The following is a 23,305-nucleotide window of genomic DNA, read 5'->3' on the forward strand; positions in this document are numbered from 1 at the left end:
TGGAGAACGGGGCGGGGGCATGGGGTGGGATTTGCGGACCGCTGCCAGGCAGCGATTGGCCAGCAGCACTGCCGATCGCGGGGGAGGAGGCGGAGGCGCGGCGCGGGCTGGGGCCCTGGGAACAGCCTGGGGGGCTCCGGCGACAGCCGGGCTGGGGGCGGGGAGGCGGGGGCGGGTGGCTCGGGAAGATGGGAGCAGAAGCTGGGGGGCGGGGGGCGCGGCCGAGGTGCGTGCGGGCGGTGCTCCGCAAAGTGGAGAGTCTGGGCGGTCGGGCCCTGGGCGCTGCTCCCCCGAAGGGGCCAGGGTCGCGGGCTCAAGCGGGACAGGGGCCTCCCTGGGCGCAGGCCGTGCGGGCATGGTGAAGGATGGGAGAGGCTGGCGCGCTGCCCGGGGTCTGCCCCGACCCGGCACCTTCGGAGGTAAGTCCGCGGGGCAGGCGGCGACCCCCGGGCCGGCCCTTCTGGGGAGGGAGGAGGGTGGACCGGGGAACCGGAGAGGGAGGGCCCCGGGCGAGTGGGGATCCCAGAGACAGATGAAGGCGGAGGGCAAGGGGGGGAGGGTCCTGGGGGGAAGACTTGGAAGAGGACACTGGAGAGGGTTGGATCCTGGAGAGGGGAGGACTCTGGGAGGAGGAGGATGCGGAAGAAGACTCTGGCGGGCGGCCGGGGTGGGGGGGGGGGGGAGCGGGCGAACTTGACAGGAAGATTCTGGAGAAGGGCGGAGAGAGGATCCTGTGAGGAGGATTGAGGGGAGACCCTCTAGGAAGGAGAGGACCCTCGTGCTGCTGGAAGATCCTCGTGGGAGTGTGAAGTTTCCTTGGGGAGGAGAGGACCCTGTGGAGTGGAAAAAGCTAGGGAGGGAACCTTGTAGATGGGATCAAGAGGTGCTTCCTGGAAGGTTCTGCTGAGGAAGCTGAGCAAGCCGGCACACAGGGTTCCCAGCACAATTCCCTTGGAGAAATATTTGCATAAATTAGACTAACATAGAGGAATTATTTGCTTTACATTGTGAAACACCAGATCTGAGTGTTTCTCTTTGATTAAACCCAACATTCTGTGTTAGCATCCCATTCCTGGACAGTCATTCATTGATCTCCTTAAGCGCAGGTGCCCAGGGAGACATAGACCCACAGACACTGGCAGGTCCCCCAACGGACAGCAGGGGACTAAGACAGGTCCCGAGCTTGCAGACGCTGTGACTGGAGTGGGCCTCACTGCCCATCATGTGGATGCGAAGGGAAGGAAAGCGATATTCAGGAAGGCTTTGCCTTCCTCCCTAACCTTGAGCCTTCCTCCACAGACAGATCTTCTTTGGTTTAATTTCCTTCTGGCTACCGTGCCTGGTTTCTTCCTTTTTCTTTGTTGCTTGCAGTGTTTTAAGGTAGATCCCTGTGTATGTAGTCTCTAGGATTCTTTTGGTTGTGACAGACGACCAGCTCAAACTGGCTCTAACAATGAGGGCATTTATTGGCTGGCATGACTGAAGTCAGGACGGACTTCCTCCCCATCTTTCCCTTTCCTCCAACTGGTGACATCTATTGACCGAGCCAGGTCACAGGCCAACTTGGAGCTGGTTGGTGAAGGGAAAGAGCCACGGCTCATCCAAAGGGATTTGGAGTGGCTGGGATCAGAAGAAGGACAGGTGGAGACCGGCAGGCACAACCCGGTCTCACGGCTCAGGAAGGGCCAGCAGCCTGGGGAGAGTTCTTCTGGGCCATCTGCTCCCATCAGCCATGAAACAGGAGAGAGAGGAGAGGTACCTCTCCAGAGAAGCATCCATGATCCCGAGCCCTACTCCACCTTCTAGAAAGTCCTGCTCGTTGACCGCTTTCCTGTTGCCCAACGAACATGCACATTTGGTAGCGGCCGAGGTGGGGGACCCACTCAAGCTAGTCTCCCTTCCAGGTGGGCTAATGGCTCAGCAGCCTCGTCCTAGGTCCGCTCCTTCCACCTGGCAGCTGGGCAGGAGGTGAACAGCTGGGAGGGAAGCCATCAGTCAGAAAAACATGCACAGAGCATCTGCCGCAAATGAAATGAATGAGCATTGTGCCCTGAAGGACCAAGAAAACGCACCGGGGCTGATGGCAGGCGCAGAGTGGGACGTGGGTGAGGTAGTCGTACTGAGGCATGGAGAACTGAGACGAGAAAGTCAGCACCCTGCTGGCGCTTCCCTGAGCCGCCAGCCTTGTGAGAGGTCTCCAGCCCGGGCATGCAGACCCCTTCAGCCATGAGGAGGAGGTCTGAGCCCCAGGCCAGGAGACCACCTGTGTCCTCTGAGGCCTTTCTTACTGACATGGAAGGCTCTTCAAATGGCATCATCTGGGGTGGCTGTGGGTACCAAGGGTAAGAACCTAGGGCCCAAGCAGTGGACAGGGCTGGCAGTGGGCTGGGTGAGGAGAGGTCAGTGCCAGCTCCCCAGGGCCAGAGGGCACGTGTGTCCTGCCCCCTTGTTATTTCAGAGGTGTGCAGTGCCCTTCATGAACCCCACCTTGTTCCTTCTGCTCTCGACTCTGAGAGTGAGTCGGGAGGCCGTGGGATCCAGCGACTCGCCTGGAGGTTGGCAGTCAGTGCAGCTGGGAAGTCATTGCCCACACTTGAGGTCTGGCCCACCCCTCTCCAAGACCAGCAAGAGGAAGCCATTGTCACAGTGGAGAAGCTTTGCTCTTCCCGCCTTCTCTGCAAAGGACTAGCAGGAGGGCCAGCACTGGCCAAGATGGTTAGCCACCAGCACCCCCAGGCCCAGTGTCCATGCCCCAGGCCCAGGTGTTCTTCTTCCTGCGCTTGGGGCGGGTGGGGAGCAGGTTTCTATAGCCGGGCAGCTCCTCAGGGCTTACTGAGGAAGCGACTCTCCCTGTCACTTCTTTCTTTTTTTTTTTTTTTTTAAGAATTTTCCTTTTCCTTTTTCTCCCCAAAGCCCCCCAGTACATAGTTGTACATTTTTAGTTGTGGGTCCTTCTCGTTGTGGCATGTGGGATGCCGCCTCAGCATGGCCTGATGAGCGGTGCCATGTCCACGCCCAGGATTCGAACCGGCGAAACCCTGGGACACCAAAGCAGAGCGCGCGAACTTAACTACAGGGCCGGCCCCCTCCCTGTCACTTCTGATTGCCCCTCCCATCAAGGTCCCTGCGACCAGGAAGGCGTGTAGCCATGGCGATCTTCAGCACCCTTGCTGGGAACCAGCGGGTCCCCCGCGACTGGCCCTTGAGCATGCAGGGTTCTAAGCCGGGGTTGGAAGTAAGACTGACCACACTGAGCTGTGACAGTGACCCTGGGCCAGCTGGCCCCGGCTTGGGGCAGCCCGGGAGAAAAGGAGTGGAAGCAGTGAGAATGAAAGAACATCTCTTCATCAGCTTATTTTTAGTCACGTTATGTAAGTGGCTTCATCTTAACGTCACGTAGGGAGGGGGGGGTCTCAGATTTAATTACAGGATGACAGCCTTTGCTTTTCAAGCAAGCTGTTCTCCTGGCAAGGCAGGCACAAGGATTTGTGAATTTTTGCTAAACAGAAGGAGCCCTTTCTGAGGTGACCGCCCAGCAAAACTTTGAAGGGTTTTCACTTCCATCTCTCTTTCTGACCAGCCTAACCCCGTTTCGGGGGAGCTTGGCCTAAGGGGTAGTGATTTGTCTCAGATCACAGGGAAATTTCGAGCCTGTCGAGGGAGCTGTCTCCCTCCCCTCCCCTCCCCTCTCCTCCTGGCAGCCTCCCTGTCTCTCCAAGAGGAGGACCCACCCAATCAGAACTCCTCTTCCCTTTCTCCTTCCTGGATTAAAGCACTTGTAAATCTGTAACCAGAAAGTTCCAGAGCAGGAGAGACGGGAGGCGCATCCGGAGTGAGCGGGCCTCCTCCTCCCCACCCTCCCGGCCTTTGCTGCTTCCTCCCTCCACGCCGGGTGCTCTGGGCAACTGGCCTGGGCTGGGGTCACGGGGCAGAACTGTCCACATTGTGTCCAGAGTGCTGTTTCCTGGTTCCTGGCCAGGCCCACATTCTTCACGATCGTCAGCATTATCGGCACGAAGGCGAGGAGGCTCGCGGGCTCAGGGAGTCCTGCCTCCTGCCAGCAGGAAGGCCACCTCTGCGGCCTCAGCACTGCGGCCTGTCCAGTGTCGAGGGCAGAGCCCCAGTTCCTGCCTTGGGTGAGGGCTGGGTGTGCTGTGGAGGGAGTAGCACCATGTGAAGGAGGAGCCAGGCACTGGGACCGCGGCCACCAAAGGCCTGGGGCAGGTTTCACCTCCGAGCCCCCGGTGAGTGGAGGGGGCATGGTACCTGCTGCGGCACGTCGGAGGAGGGGTCAGGCGTAAACAGGGCAGGAAAAGCTCCAAGAACCGCACCTGGCATGTGGCAAGCCCTCAGTATGTTTAAGAGATCATTGTCATTAGCGACCAGATGGGACATTTCTAGGACACACTCAGATGCTACGTAGAAAGGCACGTGAGACGCTGCCCTTTACAAAGTGGGGCCCTTCAGTGCGGCTTCCTTCCGGAGAGCACAGGATGGAAGGGGAGAAAGAGTGGCTTTACGTGGGACACTGACAAGCACACCTCAGCCAGGTGAGCCAGGTCACATCAACAGTGTGAGTCACGGTGACCATATGTAGCCCTGACGTGATGAGAAGGACATTCACCGCTGCGCTCTTCCTCCTCCAAACCCACAAGCCCGCGCCCATCGTGAGAAAGCATCAGACAGATCCCAGCAGAGGGACAGTCTGCAAAGTCCCTGAGCAGCGCCCCTCAAAGCTGTCGCGGTCATTGGGACCAGGAAAGTGTGAGACCATCCCAGTCAAGAGGAGCCTGAGGAGAGGGGACGACTAGATGTGAGGTGGGCTCCTGGATGGGGTCCTGGAGGAGTAAAGAGACACTAGGTAAAAACTAAGGAAACGGAACAAAGTGTGGACTTTCTTTAATAATGATGTATCAGCGTTGGTTCGTCACTTGTAACAAACGCACCACACTAACGTAAGACGTTAACAGCAGAGGAAACCGGGTGTGGGGTATCTTTGCCATAATTATATAAATCTGAAACTGTCCTAAAGGTAGAAGTTTCTTAAAAGCGGGGCACTAGCAACCTTGGCACAAGCCTCTTTTCGCCCTGCAGGTCTGAGGCGAGTGCCTGCTCCTCAGAACCTGGTCCCTGTGGGGTCAGCGGTGGAACAATGGCCCCGTTCCCATGAAGAGCACCCTGGGCTGCCGCGTGGCTTCCATGCAGGAGGCTGGCGCATGGGGCCCCAGCCTGCAGCCGTGGCCCGCTGCCCGTGACGGAGCCTAGAGCCGAAGGAGCAAAGGGGGTGAGGGGTGTGGGCCGGCAGATGCCCCGCTTGCCTGCCACCCCAGATGTGGCTTCTCACCCTCCTTCCCCCCCAGACTTTTACTTAGATTTGCCATTTCCCCCAATCCCTGCTCCCCCTTGATCTGAGCACTGTTCAGAGGCTGTCTTCTCTATAACCAAAGGTTCAGCCACGGTCAGGACAGATTCCAGCCCGTGCTTGCAGGGATCTGTGTTGTTACCTTCACTGCTGGCCTGAGGGAGTGATGGAGCCTGCCTGCAAAAAGGGCTGAGCGGAGCCAGGCTACCCACCGCCGGGGAAGCAGGGCTCCGATCTGGAAGGCCATGGGAGCTCTCTGAAGCTGTCCCCCACAGAGGCATGTAGGGGAGCACGGGCGCAGGCATGGCACGGGCATGGCCTCCCCCAGCCCTTCCTGGCTATTTGTTGCTGTGGTCTAGCTTCAATCCTCTCAGCAAGGCAGCCTAGAAAGTTCCCTGCTTGCTCGTGGTCAGGCTGGGAGGGGACTGAGGGGGCTTCCCCGGAGGGTGGAGGGCACGAGAGGTCAGGGCCCAGGCTGGGCGCTGGGCGGGGAGAGGTTCCGCAGCAACCGGCCCCCTTACATAATCTGGGCCCCGGCTTCGGCGTGACTCCAGGTGCCCGTGGGAGGCAGCGTGGGGGTGAGCGCAGGGGCGCGAGCGTCTCAGAGTTTCGCTCGGGCGTTCCTCCCCCTCTCATTACATTTCAGCGTCACCCTGCGTCTGCCAGCTCCGTCACCCACTTGCTTATTAGAATACACTAACTGACAATGCAGATTTAAATAACTCGGGCAGGTGACGAGGCCTCCGGCCGAGCCCCCTCTACCTGGGCCTCCTGCATGGGCTGGGGTGAGGCCGTGAGGGCCAGGTCGGAGGGAGAATGCCAGCGCCGCCTCACGCACAGAGCTGGGCAGGGTGGGTCTGCGGCCCAAGTTGAGGGGCCAAGGCCAAGTTTGGGATGGGGTGGGGAGGGGGCCTCTGAAGGCAGGCGAAGAACCCAGGCAGCAGGGGAAATCAACCCAGTCACCCACTGCACCTCGGGCACCCTCGCCATCTTACACACAAACCCAGCCTGTGACAGGATTCTTCAGTGAGCCGGTGAGCATGAAGTCTGGAAGTGAAGGAAGCCAAGAGCCGGCAGTCGTGCAAGCTGCCTCTGTCCTGACAAGACCGTCTTTTAGGTGATGAGACCGAGGCTGAGAGATCAGCACTGGCCCCGAGGGCGGAGGCGAACGGCCAGTGCTGTGTGCCGGCGGGCCCGCCCCCAAGACTCAGTGGTCACTCAGCTTCCCAGGAAAGATGAGGAAAGAGAACTGGCTTCACACTCAACACCGTCACTCTTCCTCGTTTACCCCTGAAATGCCGTCTTTGTCTTCTTATCACCCTGCCTCTTAAGTGACTTAAGCTGCCTTGAAAATGATCTGAAAGGTATTTTTGGAGTGGAGAGCAGAAAATCTGTTCTTTGGAACCCGAGCTCAGAGGACAGGGCGGAGAACAAGCCCTGGCTGTGTTCTCGCGGGTCCCTCCCACCGGGAGATGGCCGGGCCTACCTGCCCTCGCCAGCTTCTTAGTGCTGCGAGTGAGGCTGCAGACGCTCCCGCTGCTGCGAACGCAGATGGCTTCCCTGCCCAGGGTGGCTGCTTCTAATTTCAGCTGCTGGAGGCTCCGCGCGCTCTCTTTTTTTTTTTTATTCCACGTTTATTTAAAGCCAGATTTGAAAATGCTGTCTTCAGCTGTGAAATCTGACTTTTCCTTCTTGCTGCAGATCCTGAAACCCGACTTAGGACCCTGTAGTTCCCAAAGGAGGAACTCAAGCCAACTGGGGCTGGGTCTGGGGGTCGGCTTGCCAGTGGGACAAAGAGCCCCCGGCTGTCCCATGTTACGCAAATGAACATTGAGATGATCGGCTGATGTTTCCCATTGGAGCAGTCCAGTGTCCTCTCAACACAGCCAGAGCAGAGAGCCCCTCTGGACAGCCTCGGTTCCCAAGTGCAGGAGAAGTGGCGTGCAGGTCTCAGGTGAGGGGTGCGTGTCCCCTACAGTGCCAGTTGGTGCACGTGAGAGGGGGTGTCTGGGGCCGACTTCCCAGTTGTCCCCTGTCTAGGGTGGGTCCTAACGCAGCAGGGCGTCTCCCGGACCAGGTATGTCCCCCAGAGGTAGAACAGGGACAGTATCAGCAGTTCCTACCTGGGGAGGCAGCTGCGGCGAGCCTGCGGTGGGCTGGCTTCTCTCCCATCTCTGCTCTTCCTGGCACGCCGGTCTCACACGTCTTCTCGCGTATTTGTGAATCAAGGACATCCAGAGGGGCTCTGCGTGCTCTGGCTATGTTGACAGGACACTGGACTGCTCCAACAGGAAAGCGCGAGCCAGTCATCCAAGTGTTCATTTGCACAACGTCGGTCAGCGGGGGACCCACAGACGCAGCCCAAGTGGGCGGCGGGCACTCGAGAAACGTGAAGTCCTGTTCTCTTTGAGTGGCACATAACTACCCTCATCGCCCTTCTGTGGCTTATACTAGAATGTGCGAGAAAGACTGTGATGAAACTGAGTAGGGAGAAGGGAAAATCAGCTGAGGGGCCAAGCTGGGCTCCAGAGGCCCCCAGAGGGTGCTAGTTGGGCACCTGTGGGGGATGGAGTGTGTTTGTCTCACTACAAGCTCCTGGAGAAAATGGTGAGGAAGCCTGAGAAGCACAGGAGCCGGGAGTCTTGTGAAGATCTGTGATGCCCAAAGTCCAGTCTGCAGCGGAGCCAGACAAGAAGCCGCAGAGTCGCCCTCTGGCAGGGGCTGGGCTGGGGAGCCGGCTGGAGACAGCTGGGCACGTCTCAGCAGGAGGCCCACGGTGGTCCGGCCGAGAGACTGGCTGGAATTGATGCCGGAGCTGCAGGGACCCGGAGTGGGGGTTCCGTTTCTGGGGAAAGCCAGGCAGTTGTCTGAATAGAATTGAAAACTACGGCCAGGACTTTCGTTTTCTAAAGACATGTGGAGTGTTTCTGAATTGCCTTACTGGCAGCTCTGGTCAGAAGGTAATATGATTTCGAGAAAAATTACTTTAGCATCAAGCTCGAGAATATCATTTGCCCCATCAGGCTCTTTTTTTTTCCTCAAAAGTTGGAAGAAACAGACATCTTTGTAGAGGCCCATGGAAAACTTTAGCTGTTCCCTAGCTGTCCAAATGAAAAGAATATTCCATCCACGGGGGCAAACAGTTTAAACAGAGCTGGGCAGCATTTAACCCCTAGGCCAACCAGACACGGGCTCCACTCAAACTTTGCAGAGTGTCGCTCTGCTGCCAGCAGAAACGAGGCCCCTGTGGAGTTCTGGCAGCCTGGCCCCTGGAATCTGCTGTTAATTCTCGCCCAGATTCTGAGATTTTCTCTGCAGCCGCAGGAGCTGACAGAATCTTTTGTGCAGCCACAGGCCTCGTTTTTCAGAGCCCCTAAGGCCGGCAGTGTTGGATTCAGTTGTAATTTCCCCTCATTCTTTGGTGCGTAGTATTCCCACTGGGACAACCCCAGTGACCTTGATTCTGCATCAGGAAAGTAAAAGCCCAGACTCTTCGCAGCCGGGGCACAGGCTCCTGCTGGAAAGCCACAGTGGGCCTTCAGTGCAGCTTCCCAGGGAAACTGAGTTGGTGACGTGCAAGCAGCTTCGGCCAGGTCAGGTCTGATCTGGAGTGTCAAGGGGAGGAGGATAGCCCTGCTATCGGGTTTTTTAAATTTTATTTTTTTGAGGAAGATCAGCCCTCAGCTAACATCTGCTGCCAATCCTTCTGTTTTTGCTGAGGAAGACTGGCCCTGAGCTAACATCTGTGCCCATCTTCCTCTACTATATATGTGGGACGCCTACCACAGCACGGCTTGCCAAGCGGTGCCATGACTGCACCCTGGATCGGAACCGGCAAACCCTGGGCCACTGAAGTGGAATGTACACACTTAACCACCGTGCCACCTGGCTGGCCCCTCTGCTATCCGTTTTGCTGGACAGGCACCTGCCCTCATGCTCCTTGGTATTGGGAGCTCAGCCTCATGAGGTCACAGAGGCATTTGGGTTTATAATAAGCTTTGCCCTTGGGGAGAAGTGACCCTGGCACCTCTGCCCCGTGGTCTGCAGAGAGGGCATGGAGTGCCGGCCTGGACGGGTGGGCAGGGACTCCACATTGGGGAGCCTTCGCTGCCACCTGGTGGACAGCCCAGAGATGTAACGTGGACACGTGGCAGCCACAGAGAGTGGTGGCCTGGGCGCGGAGAGGCCTTGTAGGGACCATGCAGAGAACAGCTGGGGCGGAGTGGAGGGGGTGGTGACAGGCAGAGGGGCAGCCCCTGAACCTGGGCAGTGGGCAGGTGCCTGCAAGGGCACCGGGTCTGTGGGACTAAAACTGTCCTATGACGTGTGAGACCTGGGCAAAGCCACAGACCTCCTCTGAGCCTGTCCCCTCGTCTTCAGAAGGGGAAGAATGACACCCTCCTCCCAGGGCCCAGCGAGGAAGAAAAGCCACTTGGTGTGAGAGGGCTGCCTCTCCGCGCGGTGCAGACGGCGCCCGGAGCCTGCAGAGGGAGCGTGTGCAGGAATGTGCGATCTCCCCTGGCAACTTCAGCTCTACCAGGAAAACTGCTCGCCGTGATATGTATGCATTTCCAAAGAGCCCTATGATATCTTTTTTAGAAATGGAGATAAAATTCACGTAACATAAAATTAACCATTTTAAAGCATACAATTCAGTCCCCTTTAGTGACATTTAGTGCATTCACAATGTAGCGCAACCACCCCCTCTGTCTGGTTCTAACACATTTTCACCAACCCAAAAGGAAGCCCTGTACCCGCTAGCAGTCAGTCCCCACTCTCCCTCCCCCAGCCCCTGCCAAGCACCAGTTGCTCTCTGTCTCTGTGGATTTGCCTGTTCTGGACATTTCACGTAAGTGGAAGCAGGCATATGTGGCCTTGTATGTCTGGCTCCTTTCACTGAGCGTGATGTTTTCAGGGTTCATCCATGCCGTAGCGTGTCAGTGCTGCATTCCTTTTCGTGGCTGAGCAATCCCCCGTTGCACGGATGGACCGCCTTGTGTCTGTCCACCGTCAGTGATGCTGGGTGGTTCCCGCCTCTCGGTGATTGTGAATTGTGCTGCTGTGAACATTCGTGTACAAGTTTTTGTTTGAACACCTGTCTTCAGTTCCTTTGGGTGTGTATATCTCAAGGAGTGGAACTGCTGGGTCATATAGTAATTTTATGTGTAGCTTGTTGAGGAAGCACCAAGCTGTTTTTCCTAGCGAGTGCATTATTTTGCATTCCCCCCAACAACGCACAAGGGTTCCGATTTCTCCACAGCCTCAAAAACGCTTGTTCTGTTCTTTTCAATTCTAGCCATCCTAGTGGGTGTGAAGTCATTGTGTATGTCATTGTGGTTTTGACTTACAGTTCCCTAATGCCTAATGACATGGAGCATCGTTTCATGATTATGGCATCTTTTTTAAAGGAATGAGACCTCTAGAATTTCAGTACCTTCATTTCAGAACTCCATCAGGGAAGTGAGCCTGGGAGATGCCGTGGAGGCCAACCAGCCCGTGCTTGGCCTCCTCTCAGAGGCTTTTGACCAAAACTCAGCTCCTCTAGCTAAACAAGGGGCTCCCTGGACCCAGTTCAGCTGCGTCTTCCAGCCCAGGCAGGGTTCCAGAAGCAGCAAGGACCACCACAACTGTATCTCTGAGTTGCGTAATTCTTGGTCGTCCTTAAGATGAGGCCCTGTGGTCTAAGGGGGTGGTGTGTGTGAACTGAGGGTCCCTCAGCTGACCAGCCATCTAACTGTCAGTCAGGAGGCGCTCTGGCCAGTACTCTCGGTGAAGGAATAGGGCCTCAGACACATGGAGTGAATGGAAGGCCTGACCTGCTGCCTGCAGACGCTTTGGGTGGGAGCCCAGACCATCCGTGGCCCTGGCAGGAGGACTGTGCTGCCAGGTGGTGGCCAGGAGCCAGGGAGCCGGGCTCAGCAACCTGCCTGAGGCATCTGACCACCAGCCCAAAGGACAGGTGGGGCAGGACCCGGAGCTGGGAGGGGCTTTCCCGAGGCCACGAGGCTTGGCAGGGCCTCACTCCCTCTCAAGGCCTCGCCCCTTCCCGGGGCACTGGGCAGCGGCCCCTGCTAGTCCTGGCTGTCGAGAGTCTCAGAGACTTCAGCAGAAGTGGGCTTTGTTGAAAGGAGATTGGGTAAATTATTGGGTTTCCAGGAAGCCTGGAGAGCCAACTGAGAATGCCAGCAGGGGCCACCTGGCTCAGCAAACAGTGACCCAGTGCTGGGATTGCGTCCCTGACCTGGAGTTCCTGCTGTCGCGGCCAGCTCTGCCCATTGCACCCCCTGTTCTCGCTGCCTCCCCGGCCCCTCCCATCCGAGGCCCAGCCCGCCCCACCCACTCCTATGAGCTGTCTCACTAAAGCCCCTGTGCTGAGGAACCCCATGACTGTGAGGGTGGCTCTGATACCTGGACCCCCTCTCCCTCGTCCGCCTTCCGACCCTGCATGGCGCAGTCTCCAAGATCACACTTGGGAACGCACATGTGCGCCTGTAGGAACGCACACATGGTATCTGGACAGATGTCTTTAAACTCTGGAAACCCCTAGAGGCCTTTTCTCCTCTCCATAAGCCCCCATCCTCCTAAGGCTGTTTATCAGAGGGAGCCTGTGCCTGAAGGTTTCTGACCTCCCACACCCAGGAAGGGGTGCCAATATCGAGTCAAATTCATTTCTCAAAACAAGACAAGAAACCTGTTTCCAGACGGAGGCACCTGAGAGCCCAGAGCAGCAGGAACTGATACTGTTTATCATCTCCTGGTGCTGTACTGGGCGCCTCTCCACAGCCTCCGAAGGTGACTCAGTTGTGACCTTCCTCTACAGGTGAAGAAACTGATGCCTCAGGAAGGAATCTACCCACGGGGGCAGGCGGGGCCGACGGAGATGCCAGGCCGTGATCCAGAGGCCTGCTCCATCAGGACCAGAGTGTGAGCCTGGGCGCTGGGCCTGTCCTGCAGGTCCACGCCTCGCTCACCCCTGGCTTACAGTGCAGACCACTTCCCTCATTTAGACTCAGATGGCTCCCACATTTGTATCTCCTGCCCAGACCTGCTCCCTAAGCTCAGCTCCACCTGCCTACGTGGTCCTCCCCCAGCGAGGCCCCTTCTGGGACCGTCTCAGCCCAGCCCCGGGCAGTGGTCCCTCACTTGACCCCCCAGTACCCCCAGCCCGCCCAAACCAGTGCCCGCTGCAGCCCAGGGAGGCTCTCAAGTGCGGCTCTGACCCCACTGCCCCGTGCAGCGCTGCGCCGGCGTCCCACTGCTCCACGGATGGAGACTGGCTCCTTGCATGGTGGCCCCGTGACCCCTGCAGCGTCACTGTGCACGAACCCCTCGCTGAGCCCCAGCCGCTCTGGCCTTCAGCTGGGCAGAAGGGACTGTGTGGCACTGAGCTTCTGCCTTGCTGTGCCCTCCCCCAGGGGCAGAGGTCAGAAGCCCCTTCCTTAGGGCTGTGCAAGAGACTTTGGACACCCGTGTGGCCCCACGTCCTTGATCTCCACACACGGGGCTGCTCACAAACCACTGCCCCGCAGAAGGCACACAGGAGAGGGCGCAGGAAAGGGGCCTTGTGACCGTGTGAGACAGGCTCAGCTCCAGTGAGGCCTCCACTCCCGCCCATACAGGTCCCAGGGCCTCCGTCCCTCTTGGGTAGTAAATGTCCACTGGTCACTTATGGTCACAAGAGCAGCTTCCTTTAGCACGTGAAATACCCGGTTCTTGCCCGGGATGAAATGACGTGCTCAGACCTGTCTGGGCGGGGAAGCTTAGGGTATGCAGAGATCCTCAAATGTTTGTTTATACAGATTCCAATTCTCCTTGAAATTCTCCATCTGTTAATCTACTTTCTTCATTGTTTCCTCTATTAAAAAAAACGACGACATTCTGGTCACAGATCTTTCAGATTCTTTTCTACTACCCCCAGTACCTGGAGTGCCTGTGGCTCGTTGCCCCGGATGGGTTTTTCCTCTTGGTTTTCAGTCGTCTGGTCCTCTGGTTGAATGCTGGTGTCACATGTTCAGGAAGGTGGAAGTGTCTGATCAAGGGTCAGCAAACTACAGCCCGAGGGCGAACTGCCCGTTTTTGTAGACAAAGTGTATTGTAACACAGCCGCGCCCATTTGTTTACACAGCATCTCCATGGAGACGGCGCCCTACAACAGACCCCATCTCCTGAAACAGTTACTATCCGGCTCCTTAGGAAAGTTCGGCAACTCCTTCCCTAGAGGATGCGTTCCAGCAGGTAAGGTCCGACCTCTCCTCTGTAAGGAAGACCGTGTCCCAGCCAAGACTGAGCTGAGTGGAGGAGGGGTGTGGTTTTGGCAAGTCCATCTCTGGTCGGCTCTCTTTCCAGGGGCTGGTCCTCCAGGACATTAACCAGAGAGCCTAGTGTCATCACTGGAGCCTCCCCTGGTGGGTCTTTGTCTCAGCCCTGAAGATGGGCAGACAAGCCTGCTTTCCAGAGGTTTTCACGTTGGCTCCAACTAGCATCCTCACACATCTCCCAAACTTGTCAGCCTTGAAGGGGAGAGCAGCCCTCAACCTCCATCCTTGTCACGATTAGACGCCCCTTAAATCTCCAGTTTGGTCATTAAACCCAGCACGAACAAACACTTGGCAAGTGCTGCCTACAGATGGTCAGCTCATCTTTCTGTGGCTCCGCGTGCTATGGAATCTCACCCCCCTTCGTTTTCATTGCTTCTGCAGCTCTCCCATGCCTTTGAAGAGATGATGTTTGTATTTTGTGTAGCTTTTCTAGTTCTTAGTGGGAGCACTGATCTGCCACACGCTACTCCATCCCCGCTTGGGAGTGGATTCTGTTTCCCATGTTTAAAATTTTAACTTCAGTTGCCACTTGTTCGCTGTCAGTAAGCAGAACTGTGTGGAATTTTGTGTGTTGGCCTAGCAGTCTGTGACCCCCTAAACTTACTGATTAGTTCTAGTAGATTTTTGACAGATTCGTTTGGGATATGTACAGAGGCACACTGTCCACAAATAGAAACAGTTTTATTTCTTCATCCCATCATGCGTGCATTTTCTTTCTTTTGTTGCTTACTACACCGACAAGGCCCTCCTGTGAGGCTGACTGGAGGCGGTGAGCGGGCCCCTCCTACCTTGCTGCCGGCCTGGGCCAAGCTTTCCGTCTTGGCATCATCCAGTGTCCTGAGCTGTCGGGTTTCTGTAGATGCCTTTTATAAAGTTGAAGAAGTTCTCTTTTATTCCTGGTTTGCTGGGAGTTGTTTTAAATCATACATAGATGTTGAATTTTGTCAGATGCTTTTCCTGCATCAGTGAGACATCTGTCATAAGGTTGTTCTTCTTTAGTCTGTTGATATGGTGAATTCTTTCGATTGCTCTCTGAAGGCTGAGCCAACCGTGCATTTCCAGGACAAACCCCATTTGACTTATCCCAGAATAAACAGGTTATTCCAGGCTAAAGACCCCTTTTTACATGTTGCTGGATTCCGTTTGCTAATACTTTGAGGATTTTGCGTCTATATTTATGAGGGATATTGGTCTTCAGGTTTCTTTTCTTGTGAGGACCTGTGGTTTTCGTATCATGGTAATGTTGGCCTCATAAAACAAGTGGAGAAGTAGTCCCTCCTTGTCTACTTTCTCTGAGTTTATGGAGAATTTGCATTGTCTTCCTTTAATGTTTGGTAGAACTTAATTTCTTTAATAGATGAGTGACTATTCAGTTTATCTATGTATTCCTTTTTTTTTTTTTTTTTTTGAGGAAGATTAGCCCTGAGCTTACATCTGCTGCCAATCCTCCTCTTTTTGTTTGCTGAGGAAGACTGGCCCTGAGCTAACATCCATGCCCATCTTCCTCCACTTTATATGTGGCACGCCTGCCATGGCGTGGCTTGGCAAGCCGTGCCATGTCCACACCCAGGATCCAAACTGGCAAACCCTAGGCCGCCAAAGTGGAACTTAACTGCTGCACCACTGGGCCGGCCCTATCTATGTATTCTTTTTTTGTTGTTGTTAATAAAGATTTTATTTTTTTCCTTTTTCTCCCCAAAGCCCCCCGGTACATAGTTGTATATTCTTCGTTGTGGGTCCTTCTAGTTGTGGCATGTGGGACACTGCCTCAACGTGGTTTGATGAGCAGTGCCATGTCCACGCCCAGGATTCGAACCAACGAAACCCTGGGCTGCTGAAGCGGAGCGTGCGAACCCAACCACTTGGCCACCAGGCCGGCCCCTCTGTCTTCATTTTCATTCAATTCAAAATATTTTCTAATTTCCCTTTTGATTTCCCCTTTAACTCAGGAATTATTTAATACCTGTGGGTTTTCCAGATATCTCTTTGTTACTGATTTCTAAAGTAATTTCATTATGGTCAGAGAACATATTTTGTATGATTTCAATTCTTTTAAATTTGTTAAGGTCTATTTGATGGCATATCTTGGTAAACGTCCCCTGTGCCCTTGAATAGGATGTGTGCTCTGCTGTCGTTGAGTGGGATAGCCTATAAATGTGAGTTAGGTCAGGCTCATTGATAATGTTGTCTGGTCTTCTCTATCCTTAATGACTTTTGTCTGCCTGTCTGTCACTTACTGTCGGAGGAGCGTCTAATCTCTAAGAGACTATTTGTCCTTTAGTTCTGCCAGTTTTTGCTTCCTGTATGTTGAAGTTTTATTCTTAGGTGAATACACATTTAGGAGGTTAAGCTGTCTTTTATTTATGTAATGTCCCTCTTTATCCCTGATGATACTTTGTTTTGAAATATACATTGTCTGATATTAATATAGCCACTCCAGCTTTCTTTTGATTAATGTTCCCATAGTATATTTTCCCCGTCTTTTTACCTACCTCTGTCTTTATATTTAAAATGAGTTTCTCATAAACAGCCTATAGTGAGGTGTTTTTTTAAAATTCTAATTTGACAATCTCTGTCTTTACTTGGTATTTTTAGACCATTTCCATTTAATGTAACTATTAATATAGTTGAATTTAGGTCTACTGTTTTATTGCTTTCTGTTTTTCTCTCCTTTCTTTACCCTTTCCTGACTTCTTTTGGATTATTTGAAAATCTTTTTAGCATTCCACTTAATCTATTGGCTTTTCTGGTTGTATCTCTGTATTTTTTTAATGGCCACACTAGGGATTTTCAATACATACACCTAACCTTTCACACTTTGTTTAGAGGTAAGTTGTACCATTTCAATTAAAATGTAGAAGTCTTACACCCAGATGAGTTCCTCTGCCGCCCCCTTCATGTTAGAGTTGTCGTACATATACGTTTAAATACCTTAAAAATCCCACCAGGTAATTTTATAATTTTTGTTTTCAACAGTCATGCATATTTTTAAAAACTTAAACGGAACAATTATCTTTTGTATTTACCGTTTCTGTTTTTTCCTTCATTCCTGAAGATACAGATTTCCATCTGATAAATTCCCCTCCAGCCTGCAAACTATCTTGTAGTATTTCTTTTAGAGCAGGTCTGCACAACGAATTCTCTTAGTTTCCCTTCATCTAAGAATGTCTTGAAATCTGGGTTGATAGTTCTTTTCTTCCCGTAATTTAAAGATACTGTTTCACTATCTTCTAGCCTCTGGTTTCTGATTAGAAATCTGTCGTCATTCAAACTGTTCTTCTCTGTATGTAATGTTTCATTGTTATCCAGCAGCTTTCAAGATCTTTTCTTCGCCTTTAATGTTTAGTAGTTTAATTGTGATGTGTCCAGGCACAGTTTTTAAAAAATTGTTCCTGTTTGGGGATTGCTGAGCTTCTGGAATCTGTAAATTGATGTCTTTCACCAAATGTGAGACATTTTCAGCCATTATTTCTTCAGATGTTTTTTCATGCTTTTAACATTAGTGATTTCAATAACACGTTAGACCTTTTGATACTGTCCCACAGGTCCCTGAGGCTCGGGGTTTCCCCCCTAATCTTTTCTTTCTCTGTTCTCCAGATTGGATCATTTCTCTTATCTATCTTCAAGTGCACTGAGTCTTTCCTTGGTCATCTCCTTCCTGTTATTGGGCCTGTTTGGTATTTTTTAGATTTCCAGTATTGTATTTTTCAGTTCTAAAATTCCCATTTGTTCTTTTATATAGTTTTTACTCCTCAGCTGAGAAATTCTACTTTTCCATTTGTCTCAAGTGTGCTTAGCTTCACCTTCTGTGACATAGTTATAATAATTGCTTTAAAGTTTTTGTCTGATCATTTCAGCACTTGGATCATCTCAGAGTTGGCATCTGTTGTCTTCTCCTTGGAAAACGGTCATATTTTTACAACTCTTTGTATGTCAAGCGATTTTGGATTGTAAATTTGACATTTTGACTGTTACGTTGTGTAGACTCTGGGTCTGTTATAATCCTCTGGAGAATGTTATTTTTCTGTTTCAGCAGCCCATCAACCTGGTTAGTTCAGACCACAAGTTCTGCTTGCCTTCGGTGGCCAGTAGCTCTAGCCTAAGTTCAGTTTTCAAGGCCTCTTTGTGCTGCTTTGGGTCTGCCCTGTGTCTGTCTAACCCAGAGGTGGGCCCAGGACTTGTTCATACACAGAGTGCGGGGGCCCTTTCTCCAGCTGTCTCCTCTCTGGAATGTCCTGAACTTTCTGGACCTCGGTTCCTCTTCAGAGTTCCTCTGCCAGAGAGAGGTGCTGTCAGAGTTTTAGCTCTGTGTTGCTCTGCACCCCTGCAACTGAGGCCTGCCCAGGGCAAAGCCATGAGAGGAAAGAGAAAATAAAACCAGGAACTCCCTCCGCACATGGGTCCCGTCAGCCTTTGCCTCGCTCCACGGTCTGCTGCTGTGTTCACTTTGCAGAGTCCTTAGGGAGCTTTTGTGTTCACTTGAGTTTTTAGTTGTAATGGTGACAGAGATGGGCTCAAGTGGGCTTATGCCACCATAACAGAGCTGGACCCTTCCGTATATTACTTTAAAACAAGAAAAATAACCTGGAGATGATGTAGTTTCTCCGAAACAATTAATTTGTAAACGTTTCTATTTTGCCTGAGGATTCATTGTTACTCCTCAGGGCAGGGAAGGTGACAGACAAACAGGATCAGCCACGCATCGCCTCGCTGGTGGACAGGCATAGGAGGTGTGCCCAGCGGTCAGACAGATGGTCCCGGGAGACTTCCTGTGGCAGAGCAGGGATTTCTGCTGGGACATCGCCGTTGAGATAGGCAAGTGACCACTTCCCCTTGCATAGACGGACGTGTTCTCATGGCTTCTTTAAATCCACAGCTAAACTTACGTAAATGCTACTGATGTGGAACTAATGTAGAGAAACTCGGATGGCTATATTTTTATATTATTTATGAAAAATGTTTCCTAAGAAATAAGTGGCGTAAGTAAGACCACAAGGGGGATACTACACTACTAAGACCATATTGCACTTAAGAACAAATTGTTTTTAAATACCTCAGGAGGACCAATATACAAAGGAAGATGTGGACCAACTCTCCGGCCGGCAGCCGGCAGCAGGGAATCACGGGTTCTGCATAAGGAAGGCTCCAGTTCGCCCGTTTAGCCAGTGGACACTTGAGAGATGTAGATCGTTTGTTCCTTTACCAGAGTTTTGGGGATACCTGTTGTATGAGCGAATCAGTCCTCTGGAAGCGGAGATACCACAGTAGGTAAGTCTGTCCTTCTCCACGGCACTTTCTGATCTGAAGCAGAATATTCTGAATCTAATTTAGGCCTTTGCTGTGAACTCAGGGACAGCACTGTAGGTATGAGCCGGTGAGAAGGCTGCTGCGTCCAGTCAGGAAGATGCTCTGTGCACGAAGCCTAAGGTTGCACGGCAGACTTAGCCGCTGCCTCCCACAGCTAACCTGCAGAGACTCTGCAGGCAGGCAAAGTCCGCAGATCTTTTTCAGATCGCTGCTGCAAACAAGGTTTTCTTTGAAGCCGTCTACTGAGCTTACCGGACTTTACATGTGCTTTGCTAACACATCGTCTGGTTGGCTCTGGCATGACTGTGGCCACCATTCTGCGTGGTGTTCTTTGAGTGTTCTGCTGTTTATTCACTCTGCTGCCTCTCCTCCCAGCTTCGGATCATTTAATGAGAGATCTAGCTCCCCTCTGACACTGAGCTGTTAGTCAGTTCTCTTTGGGAACAATTACTTGCCTGACAGCAAATCCACCTTCAATTGTGCCATCATGGAGCTCATGTTTCATGATCAAATCCACAAGGGTATCTGGCAGACTGACAAGTGCCGCTCTGAAGACACAGCAGGTCAGGCATGATCTGGTCTATCAAGACTGCCCCTGTCCTGCCCCAAAAGAAAAGGGAGGCAAGAAAGAAGAAAGGAAGGAAGGGACAATGGGAAAGGAAAAAGAAATGGGCTGAATTTTGCATAAAATGCTTTTTGTATGGACTTTGTTCTTCCTGTTGTTAATATTTTGGGGGTGGCAGTGGAATGGAAACATGTAAAGTGAAGATATCCACTTCTAGTCAATACTATACTGGAGATTCTAACTGGAGGGCAATTAGGCAAGAAAATGATATAAAAGGCATCCAGGTTGGACAGGAAGAAGTAAAACTATATTTGTACATGACATGAGTTTGCGTATAAAAAACCCTAAGGATTCCACTGAAAACCTACTAAAACTAATACACTAGTTAAGCAAGGTTGCAAGATATACGACCAATATACAAAAATAAATTCTATTTCCATATACTAGCAATGAATAATTCAAAATTAAGAAAAAATTCCAGTTACAATAGCATCAAAAAGAATAAAATACTTAGTAATAAGTTTAACAAAAGAAGTACAAAACATACTCTGAAGACTACAAAACTTTTTGAAAGAAATTAAAGATGACTTGAATAAGTCAGAAGACGCCTGTGCTCACAGATCATAAGACTTAATCTTGCTCAGATAGCAGCCTTCCCCAAACTGACCCACTGATTTGATGCAGTCCCAATCAAAATCTCATCAGGCTTGGGGCTGGCCCCGTGGCCGAGTGGTTAAGTTCGTGCGCTCCGCTGCAGGCGGCCCAGTGTTTCGTTGGTTCGAATCCTGGGCGCGGACATGGCACTGCTCATCAGACCACGCTGAGGCAGCGTCCCACATGCCACAACTAGAGGGATCCACAACGGAGAATATACAACTATGTACTGGGGGGCTTTGGGGAGAAAGAGGAAAAAATAAAATCTTTAAAAAAAAAAAAAAATCTCATCAGGCTTCTTTTCAGAAATTAACAAGCCAATCCTAAAACTCATATGGAAATTCAAGGGACCCGGAACAGACAATGATCTTGAAAAAGAACAAAGAGGATTAACACTTCCTGATTTCAAAACTTACAACAAAGCTACAATAAGGATATAAGGATAGGCATATAGATAAATGGGATAGAATTGAAAGTCTGGAAATACACTGTCACATTTATAGTCAATTGATTTTCTTTCTTTTTTTTCTGCTTTTTCTCCCCCAATCCCCCCAATACATAGTTGTATATTTTAGTTGTGGGTCCTTCTAGTGGTGGCATGTGGGCTGCTGCCTCAACATGGCCTGATGAGCAGTGCCATGTCCGTGTCCAGGATCCGAACTGGTGAAACCCTGGGCCGCTGAAGTGGAGCACATGAACTTAACCACTCGGCCACAGGGCCGGCCCCAGTAGAGTCAACTGATTTTCAATAAAAGTGCCAAGGATTCAATGGAGGAAATAATTGTCTTTTCAGTAATGGTGCTGGCACAACTGGATATCCACGTGCAAAAGAATGAAGTTGGACCCCCGACCTCACACCATATACAAAAATTAACTTGAAATGGAACAAAGACCTAAATGAAAGAGCTAAAACTATAAAACTCTTAAAGGAAAAGACAGAAATAAATCTTCATGACCTTGGATTAGGTGATGGTTTCTTAGATATGACACCAAAAGTACAAGCAACAGAAGAAAAAACAGGTAAACTGGATTTCATCAAAATAAAAAATGCTTGTTCTTCAAAGAACACTATCAAAAAAGTGAAAAGACAACCCATAGAATGGGAGAACATTTCTGCAAAACTTATATCTGATTAAAAGTCTAGTATCCAGAACATATAAAGAACTCTTACAATTCAATAATAAAATGACAACCCAATTAAAAAATGGGCAAAGCTGGTTGCATAGTGGTTAGGTTTGTGAGCTCCATTTCAGTGGCCTGGGGTTTGCAGGTTCAGATCCCGGGCGCAGACCTACACACCACTCAGCAAGCCCTGCTGTGGCAGTGTCTCACATGTGAAATAGAGGAAGACTGGCACGGATATTGGCTCAGGGCCCATCTTCCTCATCGAAAAAAAGGGCAAAAGATCTAAGTAGATTTTTCTGGAAAGAAGATACACAAGGCCATAAAGCACACGAAAAGATCTTCAACATCATTAATCGTTAGAGAAATGCAAATCAAAGCCACAATGAGACACCACTTCCCTCCTACTAGGATGATTATAATGAAAAAGTCAGAAAAGAGCTAGTGTTGGCCAGGATGTGGAGAAAGTAGAGCCCTCTCACACGGCTGGCAGGAATGTGAAATGGGGCAGCCACTGTAGGAAACGGTCTGGCAGTTCCTCAAAAAACTAAACACAGAGTTACCATATGACCCAGTAATTCCACTCGTACGTAGGTTTATACCCAAGAGAAATTAAAGCATGTCCACACGGAAACTAGTACAGAAATGTTCACAGGAGCACTGTTCACAATAGCCAAAAAGTGGGCACTCCAATGTCCATCAGATGATTAGCAGATAAAGAAAATGTGGTCTAGCCACACAATGGAATATTATCCAGCCATAAAACGCGACGAAGTTCTGACACATGCTACAACATGGATGAACGTCACAACGTCACACTAAGTGAAAGAGGCCAGATGCAAAAGGTCATTGTGTGACTCCATTGATATGAAATGTCCAGAATAGGCAAATTCAGAGACAGAAAGTAGATTAGTGGTTGCCAGAGCTAGGGGAGAGGAGATGGCAACTAACGAGTGCAAGGTCTCCTTTGGGATGATGGAATTGTTCTGAAATTGATTGTGATGATGGTTGCACAACTCTGTGAGTGTGCTAAAAATGACTTAACTCTACCCTTTCCGTGGGTGAACTGTATGGTATGTGAATGATCTCTCAATGAAGCTTTTACATACAAAACACAAAGTGAAGCCATCACTGTTGGGGACATCCAGAGCACCGTCTGAGGACACTTTGTGTCCCGGGCGCAGCTTCCACGGTTCTCATTTCTTGTGCTAATTTGTTTGAGCTCATTTCAGAACTTCTGCTTCTTGAGCAAGCTTCACTCACCCCGAAAGCCAGATCAGAGGCCGGCGCTGCTGAAATGCCTCCCCTAGACTAGCCTGCGCCTCCTCAGGTGCAGGTGGGGGAGAACATCCCTTCCTTCCCTCCAACCAGTTGCCAGACTCCTCAGGGAGAAGGTCACAGGTAGTGAGGGCAGCCCTGGAGGACACCAGGGTCCTCAGCATGAGATCTGGTCCTTGGTGAGGGCTGGACACGAGAGACGGGATGGGGTTGACTGCAGGGTCATTCAGGAAAGATGTGGGGAGCACATTACCAAAGAAGAGCCATCTGGAGTACTCCCATCCCCACACTGAGACCCCCAAATCCTGGGAAGGTGCTGGGGCTCACTGAAAGGGCAAGGGACATGCCAAGGTTCAAGGTGTCCCTGGCCAAGGGTGCAGGTGTCCACTAGGGAGGTCCCAGGCAGAGGGTCTTAGTCACGCAGTCCAGGCCCAGCCCGACCTGTTGACCCACTGCCCCTACCCCTAAGGCCACATGGGAGATGCACAAGGTGGCAGGCTCTCCCTCCCGTGTTTGGGGTGTGGCCAGTGACCCAGCTCTGGGCCTCTTCTGGGAAGAGTAGCCATCACTGCTGGGAGCCCTGTGTTGTTATGACAACATCCCACACACCGCCAAGTTCTCCCTGTGGGTGGGCAGAGCGGGGACACTGGGAGACCCCACAGGCAGCAGTGGGTGGGGAGGCGGCAAACATTTCCCCAG

General features: G+C 51.8%; 2 long non-coding RNA genes across 2 annotated transcripts; both read left to right on the forward strand.

Moving 5' to 3' along the window:
- Nucleotides 1-130: 130 nt before the first annotated feature.
- LOC111775571 (uncharacterized) lies at nucleotides 131-19,692 on the forward strand. The gene is made up of 5 exons (XR_002811280.2): nucleotides 131-419; nucleotides 13,488-13,597; nucleotides 18,345-18,495; nucleotides 18,739-18,948; nucleotides 19,031-19,692. It is a non-coding gene; the product is annotated as an uncharacterized lncRNA (long non-coding RNA).
- On the forward strand, nucleotides 4,421-4,886 carry LOC138916204 (uncharacterized). Its single transcript, XR_011423119.1, has 2 exons — nucleotides 4,421-4,550; nucleotides 4,656-4,886. It is a non-coding gene; the product is annotated as an uncharacterized lncRNA (long non-coding RNA).
- Nucleotides 19,693-23,305: the final 3,613 nt, after the last annotated feature.

This window comes from Equus caballus, chromosome 11 (assembly GCF_041296265.1).
Source record: "Equus caballus isolate H_3958 breed thoroughbred chromosome 11, TB-T2T, whole genome shotgun sequence".
Taxonomy (NCBI): Eukaryota; Metazoa; Chordata; class Mammalia; order Perissodactyla; family Equidae; genus Equus; species Equus caballus.